At 34.2% G+C, this 23,520-nt stretch overlaps 2 non-coding genes across 2 annotated transcripts; both read right to left on the bottom strand.

The window, feature by feature from the left end:
* Positions 1-12,339: 12,339 nt before the first annotated feature.
* LOC143645459 (U6 spliceosomal RNA) lies at positions 12,340-12,446 on the bottom strand. Its single transcript, XR_013157164.1, has one exon. It is a non-coding gene; the product is annotated as a U6 spliceosomal RNA (small nuclear RNA).
* A 10,347-nt stretch (positions 12,447-22,793) lies between these two features.
* TRNAG-ACC (transfer RNA glycine (anticodon ACC)) lies at positions 22,794-22,864 on the bottom strand. The gene has a single exon. It is a non-coding gene; the product is annotated as a tRNA-Gly (tRNA).
* Between the last annotated feature and the right edge of the window lie 656 nt (positions 22,865-23,520).

The following is a 23,520-nucleotide window of genomic DNA, read 5'->3' as shown; positions in this document are numbered from 1 at the left end:
GTTCACCCCTATGAAGCTTATTCCTGGAAAGAATAAGCTAAGCCTACTTATAATTATGCTTAGTTCATTGATTCCCCCCCCCAAAGAACCTCTCTTGTTGCTCAAATGTGGCCTTTCTCTCTAAGCTAACTCAACAGGTAAACTCATTGCCCAACCCTGCCAATCTAATTTTAAAACTTAGATATGCATTGACCCTAGTCAATGTAATAATTTTTTTTTTTAACATGGTTAGGCTCATGGAATAAAACCCAGGTCTCCAGCATGGCAGGTGAGAATTCTGCCACTGAGCCACCGTTATACCACTCAATACTTTTAAAAATATATTTTTATCGACAAATCTTCACACACAGTCCATACATGATATACAATCAATGGCTCACGATATCATCACATCATTATGCATTCATCACCATGATCATTTTTAGAACATTTGCCTCATTCCAGAAAAATGAAAAGAAAAAACTCTTACATCCTGTACCCCTTAACTGTCCTGAACGTTGACTATTACTATTTCAATCTACCCAATTTATTTTACCCATTATCCCCATTATTTATTTATTTATTTATTTATTTATTTATTTATTATTTTTTTTTTTTAGAGAGGGAGGAAGGGAAGGAAAGACAGAGAGAAGGAAGGAAGGATAGAAGGAAGGAAAGGAAACAAACATTTTCTTGTTTTATTGTATTTTGTTTGTTTGTTTGTTTTTTACATGGGCTGGGGCCGGGAATCGAACCGAGGTCCTCCGGCATGGCAGGCAAGCACTTTGCCCGCTGAGCCACCGCGGCCCGCCATCCCATTATTTATTTTTATCCTAATTTGTTGACTCATCTGTCCATACCCTGAAGTGTTTTGGGAGGTCAAACATGAGCCACTGTCTACTATATGTGCATTTTTTGTTCTTTAATTAAAGATACAGATCTTTAAAAAGTAAAACAAATTAAAAACAAAAACCCTGCCTAGCATGGTCTTGTTTCTTTTGTTGTTGCTGTTGTTGTTGTTATAGGTCTCACTAAAGTTTTGTCAATTTAGTTGATTTTTTTCAAGAAACCACATTTTGGTTTTTGGGATTCATTCTATTGTTATCCTATTCTACAATCAACTTACCATCATTCGAATTTTATTATTTCCTTCTTTCTGTTAGATTGGGTTTAGATTTCTCCTGTTTTGGGGGGAGGGGAAGTTATAAGGTATAAATTTGGATTATTGATCTGTGATCATTCTTCATTTTGACATAGCCATGTTCCAGTAAATTTTCTTCTGAATACTGCTTTCACTGCATCCCATTGGTAAATTGTATTTTCATTTTCATTCTTACCAAAGTTTTTCTAATTTGATTTGTTTGACCCATCAGTTGTTAAGGGCAAACAGCTTAATTTTCATATATTTGTGAATTTTCTACTTTCTTTTCTATTATTCATTTCTAATTTCATTTCAATGTGATTGAAAAATATATAGTGAATGGTTTCAATATTTTTGTTTAAAATAGCCTGTCATCTCATATATACTCAGTAAAATGTTCTATGTGTACTTGAGAACAAGAGATATGCTGCTATTATAGCACAATATGTGCTCTGTGTATGTCTGTGAGACTAGCTGATTTATCATGTTGTTCAGAATTTCTGTTTCCTCATTGATCTTTTGTCTTGATATTCTATCTATTTTTTAAGATAGTGGAGTGAGTTTACAAATATTATTGTATAACTGTGTTCCTTCAATTATGTTATGTGTGCTTCATATAATTTGGAGCTCTGTTGTTTGGTGCATATGAGTTTGCAATCATAAATTCTTGGTGAACTTACTTCAGGAATTGGCTCTTTTCTGTTTTATAACTTTTTTTAAGTTTATATTATCAGGTATTAATATAATTACTCAGCATGCTTTTGGTGCTACTTGTACAGAACAGCTTTCTCTGTCTTTTACATTCAACCCATTTTAATTTTCAGATCTAAAGTGAGTCTCTTGTTACAAACATATAGTTGGATCTTGTTCTTTAGCTATTTTAATTTTTTTTTACAGTCTCCCAATCTGACTGGAGAATTACATGCATCTACATTTAAATTTTTGATAAGGAGATCGCAGTTATGCCATTATACTATTTTTTTTCTCTTGTACCTATTTTTGCCTCCTCATTCTTTCATTACTGCCTTCTTTAATTTTAATTCTCTCTCTTTTTTTTTTTGGCTGCACGGTCCAGGAATTAAACCCAGGTCTCCCACATGCAATGTAAGCATTCTACCAGTGAACCACCCATGCACCCTAATTCATTTTTAGTATATTTTTTATTGGAGAAGTGATAGGTTAACAGACAAAAATAGAGTTCCCATATACCATATACCACCCTGTCATTAACACTTTACATTAGTGTAATACATTTTGCAATAGATGAAAGAATATAAATGTAATTGTACCATTAAATAGTCCAAAGTTTGCATTAGTGTCCATCGTTTGTGTTATACAGTCCTATTTATTTTTTAAATTTTTATTCTAGTCAAAAATATATAACCTAAACTTTGCCATTTTAACCATATTCAAACATACAATTCATTGATATTAATTACATTCACAATGTTGTGCTACTATCAACATCATCCATTACAAAAACTTTTCTATCACCCAAAACAAAAATACTGTACCTATGAAGGCTAGCTCCCCATTCCTTATGCCAACCCCAGCCCCAAGTAACCTGTATTCTAATTTCAGACTTTATGAATTTTCTGATTATAAATATTTGGTATCAGGGAGATCATACGATGCCTGTCCTTATGTATCTGGCTTATTATATCTAGATGATATCTTCAAAGTTCATCCAAGTTGTAGCATAAATAAGAACTTCATTTTACAGCTAAATAATATTCCATTGTGTGTATATATTACAGTTTATTTATGCATTCCTCCATGATGAACACTTGGGTCACTTCCATCTCTGGCAATTGTGAATAATGCTGCTATAAACATTGGTGGGTAAATATCTATTCAAGTCCCTGCTTCCCATTCTTTTGAGTATAGACCTAGAGGTAAAACTGCAAGGTTATATGGTAATTCTATACTTAACTTTTTGAAAAATCATTGAAGTATTTTCACTTCAGTTACACTAATTTGCATTGCCTCCAAGGATGAATAACTATTCCTATTTTTCCACATTTACTTCACCAGTTGTTATTTTTTCTGTTTTCAATAGTAGCCATCCTAATGGGTATGAAATGAAATCTCATTAGGGTTATGATTTCATATCCTTAATTGCTAATGTTATTGCACATCTTTTCATGTGCTTTTGTTCATGTGCATATTCTATTTGGAAAAATATTTGTTCAAGTCTTCTACCTATTATTTTATTTTTTATTATTGAAGATATGGGCTTACAGAGCAATCGTACATAAAATAAAGGATTCCCATACACCACCCACCACCAACAGAATGAACTGGAATGAAACATTTGTTATAACTGATTATCGCATATTCCTATAGTGGCAGTATTCATAAAAGACATGCTTTAACTTAGGGTGCACTGTTTGTGTATTATAGTTCCATGAATATTTTAAATTGCTGTTCTGTCACTATATATATAATCAAACATGTCCCCTTTTAAACATATTCAGATATATATTTAATTGTTGTTAATTGCCTTTAGAATGTTGTGCTACCATCAGCAACATCCATTCCTCTTCCATCATTTGAAACAGGAACACCTGTACATTTTAAGCCTTAATTTCCCATTCTCTATCCCTATCACATCCCCTGGTAAACTATATTATAAAATTTTGACTCCATGTGTTTGCTCATTCTAATTATATCAAATCAGTGATAAATAATATTTGTCCTTTTGTGGCTGGCTCATTTCAATAAACATGATGTCTTTAAGGTCTATCCATGTTGCTGCATATAGCAGAACTTCATTCTCTTTTGTAACTGAATAATATTCCAATGTGTGTGTGTGTATATATATATATATGTATGTATATATATTTTCAATAGTAGCCATCCTAATGGGTATGAAATGAAATCTCATTAGGGTTATGATTTCCATATCCCTAATTGCTAATGATATTGCACATCTTTTCATGTGTAATACACACACCACATTTTATTTATCCAATCAATGATAATGAACACTTCGGTTGCTTTCATCTTTCTGCAATTATGAATAATGTGATTTGAACAGTCAAGTCCTGCTTTCAGTTCTCTGGTTCTAACTAGCAGAGGGATCGCTAAGCACATTTCTATACTTAGCATTCTGATTTCTATGCTTAGCTTTGCAAACTGTCTTCTATAATGGTTGTAGCATTTTACATTCCCACTAGCAATGAATGAGTGTTCCTGTGTCTACACATACTTTCTCACACATGTGATTTTCCATTTTTTAAAGCAATCATTCTAATGGGTATGAAATGGTATCTCATGATGGTTTTGATTTGTATTTTCCTTATGGCAAATGATGTTGAGCATCTTTTTATGTGCTTTCTGGCCATTTGTATATCTTCTTTGGAAAGATGTCCAAGTCTTTTGCCTGTCTTTTTCATTGTGTTGTTTGTCATTTTATTGTTCAGTTGAAGTACTTTTAATATATTCTGGGTATAAAAGCTTTATAGGATTTGTGGTTTCCAAGTATTTTCCCCAGGTGATTAGATTGTTGTTTTACTGTCATGATAAACTTCTTTAGAAGCAAAAGCTTACATTTTTTTGAGGTCTCATTCACCTATTTATTAATTTATTGGCTGTGCCTTGGGTATAAAGTCTAAGAAACCATTGCCGGACAAAATGTCCTGAAGATGTTCCCTTATGTTTTCTTCTAGGAATTTGATCATTCTACCTCTTATATTTAGGCCTTTCAGCCAGTTTGAGTTGATTTTTGTCTATGGTATGAGGTGAAGGAACTCCTTTTTTTATTTTATTTTATTTTTTTTGCAAATGGAGATCCAGTTTTCCCAGCACCATTTGTTAAAGAGACTGTTCTTTCCCAATTGAGTGGTCTTTGCCCCCTTGTAAAAGAAAATTCACTTCACATAAATGTGAAGTTTGCTTTTTGACCTCTCAATTCAGTTCCACTAGTCTATATGTCTGTCATTTGCAAGTACCATGATATTTTTAAAATGTTTTTTTCATTGTAAAATATATACAAAGCAAAGAAAGAAAAAAGGTAATAATTTTCAAAGTGCACTCCAACAAGTGGTTACAGAACAGGTCTCAGAGTTAGTGATGGGCTACTATTCCAACATCTCAGATTTTTACTTCCAGCTGCTCCTCAAAACTGAAAGCTGGAAGGAACATGCAGCAGTCATACTTGACTGCCAAATCATATTCTCTGTTGAATGTCCTCCCTCTCCTTTGATACTTCTCCCAATCTATAGGGCTCTTTGGGCAATGCCTGTTCTTTTTCATGTTGAGAAGAGGTGTTCTTTGTTGAGAAGGATGGGGCATGTAATTAACTGATAATCTTGGAGAAGCTGGTCTTTCTGGTCCTTAGTACCCATCTGACCTAGGGCCCTCCAGGTATAGGTTCCAGGGAAGCAAATTTCGTGCATAAAACCCCTACAGAATCTCAGTGTGAGCCTTAGGTGTTCTCAGGAGTGATGTTGGTTGGGGTTTCACAAACCATGGCAATTGGCACTATCTAACTGAAGCTTGCATAAGAACAGCCTCTGGAATAGCCTCTTGACTCCATTTCATCTCTCTTGGCTACTAATTCTTTATTTTATTACATCTCTTTTCCCCCCTTGTCCAGAAGGCACTGTAGATCCCATAGTGCCAGGACCAGACTCATCCCCAGGAACCATGCCTCATGCTATAAGGAAGACCCTCCCCGTGAATATCATGGCCCATACACTGGGGAGGGCAATGAATTTTCTTGCAGAGTTGGGCCTAGAGAGAGATGACATGTCTGACCAACAGAGGTTTCCTGGAAGCAACTCCTAGGCCTTGCCATGAGTAGTCTTAGCTTCTCCCCTACAGGAATAAGGTTCATTAGGGCAAGTCTCAAAATCAAGAGCCTGGCCCATTTTAATGGGAGTCTCCAATGGATGAGATGGTACCTGGAGTTTCACAGATGGGAAATTTCAGTAGTTCCATTTATATATATGTATATATAATTTCCTCCGAACCCTCAATGGAGTCCATCAACACCTCCCAATTATCAGCCCACCACAGAAATTGAGGTATATCCCAGCATTACACCAAGTTACACAGAACTACAAGGCCTCATTCCTGCTTTGGACTCCAGGAGTCTGGGTTGTTCAAATCAGCTGTCCAGACATGTTGATTTAGATTATGTATTATGAAAAATCTAAGTTCTAAATATAATAAACTTCTCTGCCTTTGGTCTCACATAGTAGGTGAAGATCTAGAGTACATACACTATCATGTTTTACCCTGTATTCTGATTTATCTTAGACCCAGCCACATTGGCTTCATTTTGAACTCTAATTGAAGTCTGGTATCCTCTTTTGGCTACTTGAACATTTATTATATATAGCTATGCTAGCCTTCAGGGCTGCAGTGCTCCATCTCTAGGTCCCAAGTGTCACAGGGTCCCAAGTGTCACACGCCAATTTATTGTCCCAGTTTAGTGAATCGGGGCTTTACCAAAGATCAGTTGTCCATAGATTTAGTGGTCTATCTCCACCCTTTCAATTTGATTCCATTGGTCATTACCTCTATCTTTGTGCCAGTATCATGCTGTTTAGATCACTATGGCTTTATCATAAGCTTTGAAGTCATGAAGTGATGATCCTTACACTTCACTCTTCTTCTTTAGGGTATCTTTTGCTATTCAGGGTCTCTTTCCCTTCCAAATAAATTTGATAACTAGCTTTTCCAAGCCTTCAAAGTAGGCTATTGGGATTTTAATTGGTATTGGATTGAATCTGTAGATCAATTTGGGTAGAATTGACATCTTAATGACATTCAGCCTTCCTATACATGAGCATGGAAAGTCTTTCCATTTATTTAGGTCACTTCTTACTTATTTTAGCAATGTTTTGTAATTTTCTGTGTACAAGTCCTTGATATTAGTGGTTAGGCCTATTCCTAGATACCTGATTCTTTTGGTCACTTTTAAAAATTTTTTCCTTAATTTTCTCCTCATATAGATCATTTCTTGTGTATAGAAATATTACTAATATTTGTGCATTGATCTTGTATCTCACCGCTTGCTGAATTTGTTTATTAACTCTAGTAGCTTCAGATTTCTCAGAACTTTCTAAGTATAGGATCGTGTCATCTACAAATAACGAAAGTTTTACTTCTTCCTTTATGACTTGCGTGACTTTTCTTTCTTTCTCCTCTCCAATCACTCCAGCCAGTGTTGGATTATCCAGTGTTGAATAATAGTGGTGACAATGGCCTTCCTTTTCTCATTCCCAATCTTAGAGGGACGCTTTCAGTCTCTCACCATTAAATATGATGCTGGCTATGGGTTTTTCATATATGGCCTTAATGATACTGAGAAAGTCTTCTTCAGTTTCTACATTGAAGTGTTTTTTGTTTGTTTGTTTGTTTTTTAAGGAAAGGATGCTGAATTTTGTTGAATGTTTTTTTCAGCATCAGTATAATCATGTGACTTTTCCCTTTTGATTTGTTAATGTGTTGTATTATAATGATTGATTTTCTTGTATTGAACCCTCTGTGTATGCCTTGTATAAACGCAATGACTGTATTTGTTTTAATGTGTTGTTGGATTTGATTTGTTAGTATTTTGTGGAGAATTTTTGCATCTATGTTCATTAAGGATATTTGTAGTTTTTCTCTCTGGTAGCATCTTTATCTGGTTTTGGTATTAGAGTGATGTTAACCTCATAAATTGAGTTGTGTAGAGTTTTTATGGAAGAGTTTGAGCAGGATTGATATTAGTTGGTTTTGGAATATTTGATAAAGTTTCCTTATGAAGCTGTCTGGTCCTGGGCTTTTTTATGGGAAGATTTTTGATGACCAATTGACTCTCTTTACATATAATTGGTTTGTTGAGATCTTCTCTTTTTTCTTGAGTCAATATAGGTAGTTTGTGTGCTTCTAGAATTTTGTCCATTTCATCTAAGTTGTCTAGTTTGTTGGCATATAGTTGTTCATAGTATTCTATGATTTTTTTTTTATTTCTTCAGGATCTACTTCTGATTTCATTTATTTGTATGCTCTCACTTTTTGTCTGTGTCAGTCTAGCTGAAGATTTGTCAATTTTATTTATCTTTATAAAGAAACAACTTTTGGTTTTGTTGACTCTGTTTTTCGTTTTGTTTTCTGTTTCATCTATCTCTGCTCTCTAATCTTTGTCATTTCCTTTGTTTTGCTAACTTGGGATTTAGTTTGTCCTTATTTTTCTAGGTCTTCCAGGTTTGAAGTTATGTCTCTAATTTAGAGTCTTTCTTCCTTTTTTTAAACCAATAATTTAGAGCTATACATCTCCCTCTTAGCACTAATTTCTATGCATTCTGTAAGTTTTGGCATGCTGTATTTTCATTGTCATCCACCTCAAGATATTTCCTAATTTTGCTTCTGATTTTCTCTTTAACCCACTGTGTTTAAGAGAATGTTGTTTAATTCCCCTATATTTGTCATGTTCGCTTTGTCCCTCTGTTATTGATTTCTAGCTTCATTCCATTGTGGTCAGAGAAAATGCATTGTAGAATTTCAATATTTTTGAGTTTATTGAAAGTTATTTTGTGACGCAACATATGGACTATCCTGGAGAATGAGCCAAGTGTAATTGAGAAGGATATGTATTCTGCTTTCATTGGGCCAAGTGTTTCCATATATCTCTTAGGTCTACTTGGTTTACAGTATCATCCAAAGCTTGTACTTCCTTGTTGATCTTCTTACCATATTTCTATCCATTACTGAGAGTGGTGTGTTAAAGTTCCCTATTATTAATGTAGTACCATCACTTTTCCCTTCCCATATGTCTGTTTCTGCCTCATATATTTTTTTGGCTCTGCTATCAGGTGTGTACATATTTATATTTATTATATCTTCCTGTTGAATTGTCCCCTTTATCAGTATGCAATGACCATCTTTCCCTTGTAACTGTTTTTAACTTGAAGTCTATTGGTATAGCTACCCCAGCTCTCCTTTGGTTGCTACTTGCATGGTATATATTTTTCCTATCCTTTCATATTCAACCTACTTGTATCTTTCACTTTTTAAAGATATCTTTTTTTATTTATATTGCTATAACAACATACAAGCACATACATTCATAACATACAAACATTCCATACATGGGTGTACAATCAATGGCTCACAATATCATCACATAGTTGTATATTCATCACCACAATTATTTTTAGAACATTTTGATCAATCCAGAAAAAGAAATAAAAAGAAAAATTCATACATATTCTATGCCTTGCCCCTCCCTCTCACTGACCACTAGTATTTCCATCTATTTAATATATATTTTTAATTTTAACATTTGTTCCCCTATTATTTATTTATTTTTAATCCATATGTTTTACTCATCTACCCATACTGTAGATAAAAGTAGCATCAGGCACAAGTTTTTCAAAACCACAAAGTCCATTGTGAAAGCTATATCATTATGCAATCATCTTTAAGAAACATAGCTACTGAACACAGTTCTACAGTTTCAGGCACTTCCTTCTAGCCTAATACATCTTAATCTAAAAAGGGGATGTCTATGTAATGTGTAAGAATAACCTCCAGGATAACCTCTCGACTCTGTTTGAAATCTCTCAGCCACTGACACTTTATTTTGTCTCATTTCTCTCTTCCCCCTTTCAGTGAAGAAGGTTTTCTCATTCTCTTGATACTGAGTCCCAGCTCATTCTAGGATTTCTGTTCCATGTTACCAGAGGGGTTTACATCCTTGGGAATCATGTCCCATGTAGAGAGGGGAAGAGTGGTGAGTTTGCTTGTCATATTGGCTGAGAGAGAGATAGGCCACATCTGAGCAACAAAAGAGGTTCTCCAGGGGTGATGCTTAAGCCCAATTTTAAGAACACTTAGTCTGTTAAAGGCAAGTCTCTTGCAGATAGCGTAATATTTGGGTCATGCTTTCATATCCATTCTGCTAATCTCTGCCATTTGACTGGAGATTTTAATCCATTTACATTTGAAGTCATTACTGATACTCCAGTACTTTCCTCAGCCATTTTGTTATTTAGCCTTTGTAAGTCTTATACCTTTTTGTTCTTCACTTCCATTAATGCCTAATTTTATATTTATTTGATTTTTTTATCTTGTACCATAGTGAGTACGTTTTCACTTCTAACTAGATGTATTTTTCACCTTTTTGTGTGTGTTTATCATGGGGTTAAAATTTATATAAATACATAACAATATTTGGTTTGATACCAAGTTAACTTCAGCAGCATGCACATATACTTTACCCCTCTGTCTCCCACTTTTTTTTTAGTATTTTTTACCACTTGCATCTTTATACATCACATGTCCAAAACCATAGGTTTATCACTACGCTTATGTGTTTGCATTTTTGTACCTGTAGGAAGTAAAAAATGGAGTTGCATATAAACAATACATTACAATAATACTTGCATTTATCATTATCAAAATGCTTAGCTTTACTACTGGTCTTTATTTCCTTATGCCATTTTAAACCATCATCTGGTGTCTTTTCCTTTCAGACTGAAAAACTTCCTTTAACATTTCTTGTAGGGCAGGCCTAGTGATGATGCGCTCCCTCGTTTTTGGTTTATCTGAGAAATAAACTCTCACCAGATAAAAAATTCTTGGCTAGAAGTTCTTTTCTTTCAGCATTTTAGGAATTTTAGTCCACTGCCTTCTTAATTCTGTGATTGCTGATGAGAAATTGTCATTTGATCCAATTGAGAGTCCTTTGTACATAAAATGTTGCTTTTATCTGGCAACTTTCTTAACTTTCTCCTTGTCCTTGTCATTAGAAGGTGTGATCAATATAGAAAGGGGTGAAGAATCATGTCTGTCCTGTTTGGTCTTCTTTGAGCTTCAGATGTGCATATTGTATTTTTCTAAGTTTGGATAGTTCTCCTTCATTACTTATTTGAGTATTCCTTCTGCCCCTTTCCTTCATTCTTCTCCTTCTGGGAATCCCATAATGCTATATATTGGCATGCTTGATGGTGTTCCATAGCAGCCCTTCAGTTAATTGTCCTCTGCAGCTCTGTGGCAGTACAGCATCTGTCTCCACTGCCACAGTCCTGGTCTAGGCAGTTTGAAACAATGGCTGTCACTGCAATTGTCCATGGCAGTTTGAAATAATAGTTGTCCTCATAGCTGTGCCCCCAGTGATCCAAATTCACTAATCAGTGGTGCTCAGCCATATCCACCCCTATTCTTGGAGAAGAGAATCATAATATCCCTTTTTGTCACTAGCTGCTAGCCAGTGGCTGGACTCTACAGTGACCTGCTCTGAGAGTGGGGGGATGGGTGTTCATAGCCAGTTTGCAGAGACAGCAACTTATTGTTCTTTACCATATATTAGAAGCCTCTTTTCCCCACTCATCCCTGGATGCTGTACAGTGTTCTTCTGGCCTCTAGAATTCAAAATAGTTGTTTCAGGAAGTTTCTGCATGTTTAATGGTTGTTTTGATGAGAGTACTGTATCTTGGAACTCCCTACTCTGCCATCTTTCCACAATCCTCCACCTATAGATATTTTTAGATAAACTGCAATGTTTGTCTGCATGCCCTTTTGTTGTGGGATTTCTTTATATGTTCTGGATAATTAAGTCCTCAATTGATGAGTATCTTCCAAATGTTTTCCCCATTGTGTGTACTGTGTTTTCACTTTCATGATGAAGCCCTTTGAACAAAAGTTTTTAATATTAATGAAGTCCTATTTACCTATTTTTCTTATTGTTGCTTGAGACTTTAGTGTAAAAGCAAAGAAATTATTGCCTAACAAAAGGTTCTGAAGCTGTCTCTAGGTTTTCTTCTATGTTTTATATCTTTAGTTTGCATATTTAGGAATATGATGCATTTTGAGTTAATATGTATATATATATATACACTATATATATACACGCACACACACACACACCATATATATATATGTTGTGAGGTAGGGGTACATCTTCACTGTCTTGCACATGGATATCCTGCTTTCTCAGCACCATTTATTGAAGAGACTATTTTGTCCCAATTGAGTAAACTTCACATCTTTCTCTAAAGTTATCCATAGATGTGAGGGTTTATTGATGAACCCTCAAATCTCAATTCTGTTTCATTGTTCTGGATGTCTTTCCTGTTTCAGTATCATGCTGTATTGATTTCTATGACTTTGAAATGTGATTTAAAATTGGTAAAAGTGAGTCCTCTAACTTTGCTTTTCTTTTTCAAGATAGTTCTGTCTATTTATGTACATTTACCCTCCATATAAATTTTTTTTTCTTTTTTAAAAATATGGAACGCTTCATGAATTTTTGTGTCATCCTTGTGCAGGGGCCATGCTAATCTTCTCTGCATCGTTCCAATTTTAGTATATGTGCCACCGAAGCAAGCACCCTCCATATAAATTTGATGATTGCTTACTTTCATTTGTGTAAAGAAGGCTGTTGGAATTTTAATTGTTGTTACATTGGATCTATATTATATTAGACTAAATCAATATTTAGTCTTCCACTCCATGAACATGGAATGTTGTTCTTTGTATTTAGGTCTTCTTTGATTACTTTAAAAAATTCTGTAGTTTGTTGCAAACAAGTCCTTTATATTCTTTGTTAATGTTATTCCTAGATATATAATTCCTTTAATTTCTACTTAATTTGAATTTTCAATTAATTTCCCCTTCAGATTGTTCATTACTAGTGTATAGGAACACTCCTGTGTTTTGCATGTTGATCTTGTACCTTGCCACATTCCCAAATTTGTTTATTATCTCCAATAGTCTTCTTGTGGCATTTTCAGGGTTTTCTGTGTATAAGATCATGTCATCTGCAAATAATGTAAGTTTTACTTCTTACTTTCCAATTCAGATGTATTTTATTCCTTTTTTCTCCTTCCTAATTGTTCTAGATAGACTTTGCAATAAAATGTTGAATAACATTGATGAAAGTGGTCATCTTTGCTAAAAGATATATCTTTCCTGAAAGATATATCTTTCAGTTTTTCACCTTTGAGTATGATGTTAGCAGTTGGTTTCTCATATATGCCTTTTATCATGTTGAGGAAGGTTCTATCTATTCCTAGTTTCTTAGTTGATTTTTATCATAGAAGGGTGCTTGATTTTGTCAAATTCCTTTTCTGCATCAATTGAGATAATCATTTGATTTTGTTCCTTCTTTCTGATAATATGATATGTTCCATTAATTTATTTTCTTATGCTGAACCATCCTTGCTTATCAGTGATAGATCTCACTTGATCAGGGTGTATAATTCTATTAATGTGTTGTTGAATTCTGTTTGCTAATATTTTGTTTAGGAATTTTGCATATACCCATAAGGGGAATTTGTTAGTAATTCTCTTTACTTGTGGTACATTTATCTGGCTTTGGTATTGGGCTGAAGTTAGCTTCATACAATTAGTTATGGAGTGTTCCCTCTTTTTTGTGAAAGATTAGAAGCAGGATTGGTGTTAATTCTTTGAATGTTTGATAATACACACAAGTAGAGCTGGTGGTCCTGTGCTTGTCTTTTTTGGAAATTTCTTGATCTGTTCAGACTTTCTGTTTCTTTTCATGCAATTTTATTGAGATATCTTCACATAACATACAATCCATCTAAAGTATACATTCAAAGCTGACAGTGTCATCACATATTGTACGTTTATCACCACAATCATTTTAGAACAACAACAACAACAACAAAAAACAAGATATCCCACGCCTCTTCATTACCCCCCTATTATTGGTTCCTACTATTGATGTGGTACATGTGATAGCATTGATGAAAGAATAATAAATTATTACAATTGACTATTGTCCATATTTGCGATAAGTGCATTTCCCCCATATACTACAGTATTGTTAGCCTCTTGTAATAGTGTTATTCATCTGTTCTAGTTCATGAAAGAAATTTTTTATATTTATACTGTTAATCACAGTCATCATCTCCCACCAGATTCACTGTTATGGGGATGTTATGCATTCCCATGTTTTAGCTTCTAGCTTTCCTTCTCATAACATACATGACCCTAAACTTCACCTCTCAAATGCATTCACACACAATTTGGCACAGTTATTTAAGCTCACAATGCTGCTACTATCACCTCAATCCATTTCTAAATGTTTAAATTCAGCTTAGTTAAAAATTCTACACATATTAAGTAACTGCTCCCCATTCTCTACTCTCTTTCTATCTCCTGGTAATCTAAAATCTGGATTTTATGTCTATGAGTATACCTTTTATAATTAGTTCATATTAGTGAGATCATACAATATTTGTCCTATTCTGTCTGACTTATTTCACTAAACATAATATCCCCAAGGTTCATCAATGTTGTCTTGTGCTTCAGGACTTCATTTCATCATTTCTTCTATCATATTAATATACCTAATTTTGTTTATCCATTCATTGGTTGATGAACACTTGGATTATTTCCATATTTTTATTTAAAATATGGGAAATTATTTTAAATAGTTAAATAGCATGAAGTATAAAGATATAATCAGTATGTTTGCGTTATGAACCTATGTGCAGTTCTACATAAAAGAACTAGCCAAAGAGACAATTTTTCAAACACACAGACTAAATACATTAAAAATTGACTGTGCAATAGGCTATAAAGGAAGTATCAGAAAACCTCAAAGGAAGATATTAAATATGTTTTCATCTTTGACTATAGTGTATTTATTTACATTACAGTTACTGATAAAATTATTTAAAAAAAACACATTGGTAATTATGAAAACTTAACTCATAAGACAAGCAAAAAATGATAACAAAATATCTGAAACTAACAACTAAAGAAAATAAAAATTAACACAAAAAAGTGCTTGAAAGGAATGTATAGATGAAATACTTATCTTAGAAAAGGAATAAAACTCCAAATAATGAGCTAAAAGCCCATAATAATAAATTAGAAAATGAAAAATGAACTAAATGCAAATAATGGAGAAAGTAATAGTATGAGTAGAATAAAACTTATGAACTTATATGCAGAGATAACATTGAGATCAACAAAGCCAGATTAGTTTATTTAAAAAATTAAGAGATGCTATTGCAGAAAATGGTGAAGCAGGGTAGTCCAAGGATCAGTTACCCCACTGAAACAAACATAAGCTGAAAAAACTGACAGAAATATACTTTTTTGGAACTCTAATCCAAAATTTACAATAAGCAGGGGATTGCTTAATGCAGAAAAGAAAAGCTTAATTTTGGTAAAAGGCTGTTGTGGTCATTTGATACATATACCTTTACCATCTTCCTTTCCTCAGCTTGACTGAAGTGGCAAGAACACAATGACGTGTTATTGGGGCAGCTTGGTTCAAGATAGCTAATATGATATTTTCCTTAGAATACTGTGGTTATGGGTTTAGACATGCCTGGTGGTTCACTTAGGGATCAAGGCAGAGGTTTCCCATTGCTGTACACTTCTTCACCCTTTGAGTGGGTGACTAACCAGGTGGAAGAAACATCTATTAGATGATTTAAAGGCATACATTGCATGGGATCACATGGGGCCTGGGGTGGCAGATGAGGAAAGAAGCACACAAATACAAAGCCTTATAAGGAGGAGGCTGATGAGAGGTTTCTTAGAGGAATAAGGACTTGGAAAGACCACAAAATATATAGCCAAAATGGAATGTCATCACATATCCAGGAGCAGATTCAACCTCAGAAATGACCTAAGAGGAAGTTAGACTGCCATCTCTCAGGGATCTTAGGGTTCTATGCGAGCAGGAGGCATAGAAGACAAGATTTATAGGAAGAGTCACTTAGTGTTGCAGTGTTCTAGCTCAGAGTGAAGCTGCAAGGACTAGAAGAATATGTTTGTTCTTTCTTTCTCCCTCCTTCCTTCTTCCCTCACTTCCTCTCTTCTTTTTACCTTCCTTTCTTCCTCATTATATTCCTAATTTATTTCTTTCACTCCACGAGTTAAAGGAAATCTTGGTCGGATCACTAAGATTATGGAACAGATTACACATAACAAGAAATACAATCTTGCAAAAAATGGTTTTGAGAAGTCACTAGACATACACACAGCCCTCAACAGTCAATATCAAACTCCAGAAAAACAGGAGAATCTGACTTTCAGTGTAACCATGTTATAACATTAAAAATGCCTAATTTTCAACAAAGAATCAGAAGTATGGCCCAATCACAGGGAAAAGATTGATATAAGCTAGTTCTGAGGAAGACCAGACATTGGACTTGCTAGCCAAAGACTTTAAATCAACTGTCATATATATGCTTAAAGAACTAAGAGAAGCCATGGACAAAGGGCTAAAGAAAACCACGAAATTGATATGTGAACAAGATGATATCAATAGAGTGAAAAATATTAAAGGAAACTACATAGAAATTCTGGAGTTGAAAATTATATTCCCTGGAATGAAAAATTCACTAGAAGTGATGTGAGGATATAAGATCAACACCCAAAAATAAGTAGAGTTTCTATACACTAGTAATGAGCTATCTGAGAAGGCAATCAAGAAAAAAAATCCATTTACAACAGCAACTGTAAGAATCAGATATCTAGGAATAAACTTTAATAAAAAATGAAAAGGACCTATACACAGAAAACTAAAAAATGTTGCTAAAAGAATTCTTTAAAAAGACCTAAATAAATGGAAAGACATTCCATGTTCATAGATTTGAAGACTACATGTCATTAAGAAGTCAGTTCCACCCAAATTGATCTACAGATTCAATGCAATATCAATCAAAATTCCAACAGCCTAATTTGCAGAAATGTAAAACCTAATTATCAAATTTATTTGGAAAGGGAAGGAGCCATGAATAACCAAAAAATCTTGAAAAAAGAAGAATGTAGTAAAAGGGCACACTTCCTGACTTTCATACATATTATAAAGCCATAGTTATCAATACAGCCATGGCACTGGCATAAAAATAGATATATTGATCAATGGTGCAGAATTGAGAGTTCAGATATAGAACCTTCAAACTATGGTCATTTGATTTTTGGCAGGCCCCCAAGTCCACTACACTGGGACAGAACCATTTCTTCAATAAATGGTACTGGGAGAACTGGATATCCATATCCAAAAGAATGAAAGAGAACCAGTAGTCTCTCAAATAAACCTTTCTTCCATTGGTCTCAAAGAGTATATGTGGTTATAAAATATAGACACTGTCTTCCTTACCCCTATGTTCTAAATTACTGTAACTCCTACCTATTCAGCTTCATTCTTACCTCTAAACATCAGAGGCTGTTTTATATATAACAGCCTCTCAAAATCCAGAAATAATAATCCCCACTCCAGACTTAATGGATCTGCTCTAAAAGCTTGAAATCTAGGCCTCTGTTTTAAAATTTCCCTTTTAGCAACGTTTAATTGTATTGAAACGTGCTACCATCTCCACCATCCATTAACCAAAATTTTCCTTCACTCCAAATAGGAATTCATTGCCAACACTCCATTCCTGATCCCCATGTTGACCCCTGGTAACCTATTTATTAGTTTCTGAATCAGAATTCACTTATTCATATTACTTGCTATCAATGAAATCATAAAGGACATTTGTCCTTTTGTTTCTGGCTCAAAATGACACCCTCAAGTTTCATCCATGTTTTTGCAAGTGTTGAACTTCATTCCTTCTTATGGCTGAACAACATTCCTCGTGTTTTGGGTATATCTCTTTTAATCACCACCTAGCAAGATGATGGATGTTATCTAGAAATCTATAGTCTGTCAGAATTTATCTTTAAACTCTTAAAGTTGCCCATTTACATTTATTATAACCATCAATTTACTTATTCCTGTTAGTATTAGCTTACCCTTGTATTATTCTTCACTTTTTTGATATCTTTTAAATACTTATTAAATTTATATATGTATGTTTATATATTAAAATTATAAATTAACATATTCTTACATTTAATCATCTCACTTCCCCATCTCCTCTTCAAAGTGTTGTGTGCAAAGATTTGATGTTACTCAGTTACAAAGTTTATGATACTCTTTATGTGATATGGTTTTTATCATGTTTTCATAATGAAATGACAGTTTGAAGTGGTTGCTTTAGACAAATGTCTTGTTAGTTTGAAACAAGAAATCAGCTAGCTCTGGAGAATTATGGAAAACCAGAACCCAGCAGAGGCATCCTCAGAGATATTGCAAGTTTGGTTCTAGGCCACTGCAATAAAGTGAACATAGTAATGAAGTAATTCAAAAGATTTTTTAGTTTCTAACTGCACATAAAAGTTATGGTTACACAATACTGAAGTGTGTTAGCGTATAATATGATATGTCTTAAAAAAACAAAGTAGCATACTTTAATTTAAAATGCTTTATTGCTATGAAATGGTAATCACTATCTAAGCCTTCAGTGAGTGATACTCTTTCTGTTGATGAAGGGTCTTTCTAATGTTGATAGTTGTTGACTAATAAGGGTAGTAGTTGCTGAAGGTTGGGGTGGCTGTGGAAATTTCTTAAAATAAGACGTCAGTGAAGTTTGTCATAATGATTGACTCTTCCTTTCATGAAAGATATTGTTAGATAGCATTTTACCCACAGTAGAATTTCTTTCAAAACTGGAGTTGATCCTCTCAAAACTTGCTGCTCCTTTATCAATTAAGTTTACATAATATTCTAAATATTTTCTTATCATCTCAACAATGTTAACAACATCTTTTCCAGGAGTGAATTCCACTCCAAGAAATCACTTTCTTTGCTCATGCATAAGAAGCAGCTTCTCATCCATTAAAGTTTTATCATGAGGTTTTAGCAACTCAGTCACATCTTCAGGCTCCACTTATAGTTTTAGTTCTCTTGGTATTTCTTCCATGTCTGCAGTTACTTCCTCCCCTGAAGTACTGAAGCCCTCAAAGTCATCCATGAAGGTTAGAAATAACTTCCTTCAAACCCCTGTTTATGTTTATATTTTTACTTCCTCCCATGAATCACAGATGTTCTTTTTTATTTTTCAAAGAGAGAAGTTTATTACTGTGTGCTTAGTCGGAGAACAGATAGCCTAGTTCCCCAAAACCTCTCTCCCCAAACTATAATAATTTATATAGTTTTTTTTAGAGGAAAGATGGGCAGCATTTAAGATAATGAGCACAGTGGCCCAAGATGATGTAATTAGAGGTCATCTAATTATTGAGCATGTGCAGATTGATTACATGCTTATCACAGAACATATGTAAGAAAATGGCAGATGAGGTGTAGGTGACTTATAAGTTAATGTCTAAGCTACTGTGCAGGTCCAGTGGGCTCATTTTGGTTAGATCCTGTCTTGGTCATCAAGATAACTTTGAATTGGGGTGGGTTAATTCGGGGTGGACCCAAGACCCATCATTGACCAACATTAGGGTCTGTCTTTAGTGATTACAAGACTCTAAAGTTGACAAACTGTATAACTGGGTATAAATGAAGGTTATTCACAAGGTATTTTACAATCACAGGGGCAGAAGATAAGGGCTATGCAATCATTATCATAGATCAAGGCAGCTGTATTACAATTTAGAGATGTCAGGAATTTCCCTCTGTCTGTTCCAATATACTAGAAAGCAAAAAGGAATATCTATATAATGATTCAGTTATTCAAAGTCATCCCTTAAATCCTGATTTCTCTGTTACAATTCCTCTCTCTCTCATTTGATAATTATCTCTCAATCTTGAGGGAAATCTGGGTGGTGACTAACTGCTTCAAGGCTGAAAAGAGGCTTTGCCATTAAGGGGCAAAGGGATAAAACAACAAAACCAGCTCTACTCAGAGAATCCAGTATCTCTGGGTTTCAGAGCTTCTCTGGCATTGGAACAACCTGGAGGTTTCAGGTATCTGAAAATCAAATTTAATAAGTAAAATTTTATAGAGCACAGGATATCTTTCAGGGTTTCCAGGAACACTGTTTGTTGGGGTTTGCCATATTGTGGCAGTTTGCAATATCCTGCTAAAACTTGCATAAGAATAACCTCCAGAATAACTTGATTTGGAATCTCTTAGCCATTAAAACTGTATTTCTTTCCCCCTTTTGGTCAACTAGTCCATGATGCCAGGGCCAGGCTCATCCTTGGAACTTATGTCTCACAATGGCGAGGCTAGTTATATCCCATGAGGCTAGGATCAGTTAGGTTTCATGCTCCCAGGGCCAAGCTTACACCCCTGGAAATTATATCCCACATGGGAGGGAAACTCAGAGTTTGGCTTAGAGAGAAACCATATTTGAGAAACAGCAGAGATTTTCTGGGGATGACCCTTAGGCACTAATCATAAGTAGTTTCAGTTTATTATTACAGAAATAAGTTTTGTAAGGGCAAGCCTCAAACTTGAGGCCTTCACTTATTAAATTTGGGAGCCCCTCTTGCTTAAGAAAACATCAGGAATTCCCTAGGTGGGAAAGCTTAATAGTTCAATACCCCACACACACCAAGGGACTTTGCAAACCTTTTTATTAAGTTTTCTGGCCCAATACTCTGAAATACATCATTGTATAACATTAACTTGTACAGAATATTAAGATTTTGTTTTGTTCCTTATTCCAGGTTCCATATCAAATTAAGCTGAATTAGGTTAATTGACTAGACAGATTAAATTAGATACTATAAATTTTGGACAAAGTAAACATTTTTCTTTTTATCTTACACAAAAGTTAAAGCTTTAAAATACAGGCAATATTATTCTTTACCCTATATATTGATGTATGTTAGCTTTAACCAGATCAGTTTCATCACATCTTTAATCAGAGTTTGACCATTTTCAGTTTTGGGTTGTTTTTTTTTTTTAAATGGTTGCTGTATGGACTCATGCTGACTTTCAGAGCTGGAGAACTAAATCTGAGGCTCAGGTGTCATACAGATAGCAGATAGGAACTGCTAGGTTATATAAAGAGCAAAGCATTTCAGAATGTAAAGATAGCAGTTAAAGCTTACACTCTGAACTTTAATTTTTATAAGCATTTTTAAATGAAGCTACTTTCAGAAATAAAAACACTGGGCAGTTATTTTATATTAAGAAATCATCACAGAGGTTTTGTTCTGATTTACCTTTACACATTTGCCAGTTAGGTTAATTAACAGATAAAATAATATATTTATTTTCCTGCCTTTCTTCTAAAGTCTTTCCTTGTTACAGATGGAGCTCTGACCTGTAGCTGACCACATATACTTTTAGAGAAATATTAGAGCAAAGCAGTGCAGCTGACAATTTGGCTGTTTCTATCATCTGTAGTCTTATAAGAATAACTCAAACCATGACTAACACCATACCATTTCTTAACATCAATCAGCATATAATATGGATAATGAGAACATTGTCAGGTTTTTAGGAATTTTATACAATCTCTAAATATATGAATAATATTTTACCTATACAAGTGTAACCAGTAACAGGATAGAAAATCTCTTTTAACTGCTGTAATATTTCCCAAACCCCTCCTATGCAGTAGGTTAAACTATTTCAACAACTTACTTACACAAGGTGAAAGAACAAATTATTTGTAATAGTTCTTTACAAATAAGTTTTTCCCTTAACAGTGAGAAGACTTGTCTTCTCAAATAAGGGAGGAGGCAGTCAAGGATTTTAACAAGGGTATCATTCTGATGTAAGGGCTTTGTTTTGTAGACAGGGTATTCAGATGATTAAGAAAAAGTTTTTTTTCTTAACTTTACATTCAAGGCAGACTAACAATCAATGTTATTTTAGCAGGGAGAAAACCAAACTTTAGTTTTCTATGAATGCCCGGCTTAACACAAAGCCTTTCTTCTTTTGAAGTACATGATAAGCAAAATCCACAAAGCTTTGGAACCGGCATACTTCCTTCCAATGACAGTATTCATGAAAGGGAGAAGAGAGAGATACTACAAAATAATGGAAGAAAGAAGAAATGTATGCTTGGGTTTGGAACACAGCCAGGCATTTATATAGTTTATACTCAGAACACACAAATGATTACTTTACAATATGCCAAAAATCTCTCAGCCCAATTTAACACTACTTTCAAAGGTCAGAAAAGCCTAAAGTTTAAAATATAATCAGCTTTTTGATATTTAAGAGATTTATGTCCAGAAACAACTCAAATTTTTCTCAACAAATTCCCAACTGCTAAGTAATACCAGAAATGTGTTAGTTCACAAAATCAAGCTATGGCTTCTAAAAAAACTAGTTCAGAACTCTATTTATTTAAATACACTTTCTTATTTAAAGCTCTTACAAGTATCATCTCTTCTGAGGTCTTCTTAGGTCATTATCTATCTGCTTTTTACATTTTTCCAGCACTTTTATTCTTCCTTATTACTGTCTTACACTGTGCCCATATACAGATATGTTCTTACTAACACATAAACTTTTGAAGTCAAGAATTACATTTTCTCTATGACAGCATTTACTAATGGAAATGATTGACTTTAAGAAAGCCACTACAAATTCAAGTTCTTTCACATACTGAAATAACAAGTGACCAGATAAACAAAAGACAGATTCTGTGAAATTCAGGTAATCAAAGTTATAAAAAAATCCATTTATATTTCTTACTAAACTTAACCAATTTCTTAAATAGGATATATTTGAAGCATCAGCATATTCTTAGTTATACTTTATGTAAGTATTATTATTATTACCAGGTACATTGCTCAGTTTATGTTACAATCTATCTAGTTGGTGGGTTTTTTTTTTTTTCTGTATGGTAGGGTCACATTTCCTTTTTTTTCCATGTGAGTATCCCATTATTGCAGTTCCATTTGTTGAATTTCTGTTTGTTTTTGTTTGTTTGTTTGTTTTTTGGGAAGTGCATGGACCAGGAATCGAACCCGGGTCTCCTGCATGGTAGGCAAGAATTCTACCACTGAACTATCCTCGCACCCCCAAGTTAAGCTATTTTAAGAGGAATTTTGGGAATATATTTATAATACTAGCTTATTTTATTAGTTAGCTTGTATAGATTTAGGAAGAACACACCCAAGCAGGATAAAATTGCATTTGTTTAATTCAAAATGTATCATAAAATTCCTTTCATCAGAGGTTGAAAAAAAATCTTTGTTTTCATAATGTTTTAAAATTACAAACAATTTTAAAATTACATTGACTATCAGGTTCTGGAAACATACTGCAATTGTTTAATTTGTTCCAAGTCTAAATCCAGGAAAACTTTTCCTTATCTCTCAAAGATCTTTCACTTTACTTACTGAAATTTGGTAATTAGATTTTATTCAGTCAGTACTGTCTAAAGGCTATTCATATTTTAATAATGATCTGATTACTACAGTTACCATTGCAAAAGTATTATTGGAAAAAAAATGCTACTAATAAATACAGCCTACTCTGCGGCATTTTTATGTTTACCATTTCTAATCTCCAGGCCCAGTAAGAAAGAATTCTAAACCACACCTCACCATATCTTTCTGTGCCCAGCCCTCCCCATAACTGCTTTAGGAGGTTAGGCCTTGGGGCAGGGACAGGTTGCACAGACAGAATGAAGCCTAGTTTATGGAACTCTGAGAATTCCTATGCCCTTCT

This window comes from Tamandua tetradactyla, chromosome 8 (genome assembly GCF_023851605.1).
Source record: "Tamandua tetradactyla isolate mTamTet1 chromosome 8, mTamTet1.pri, whole genome shotgun sequence".
Lineage (NCBI taxonomy): Eukaryota > Metazoa > Chordata > Mammalia > Pilosa > Myrmecophagidae > Tamandua > Tamandua tetradactyla.
Note: the sequence above shows the minus strand (reverse complement) of the source record. Positions and strands in the feature narration are given on the sequence as shown.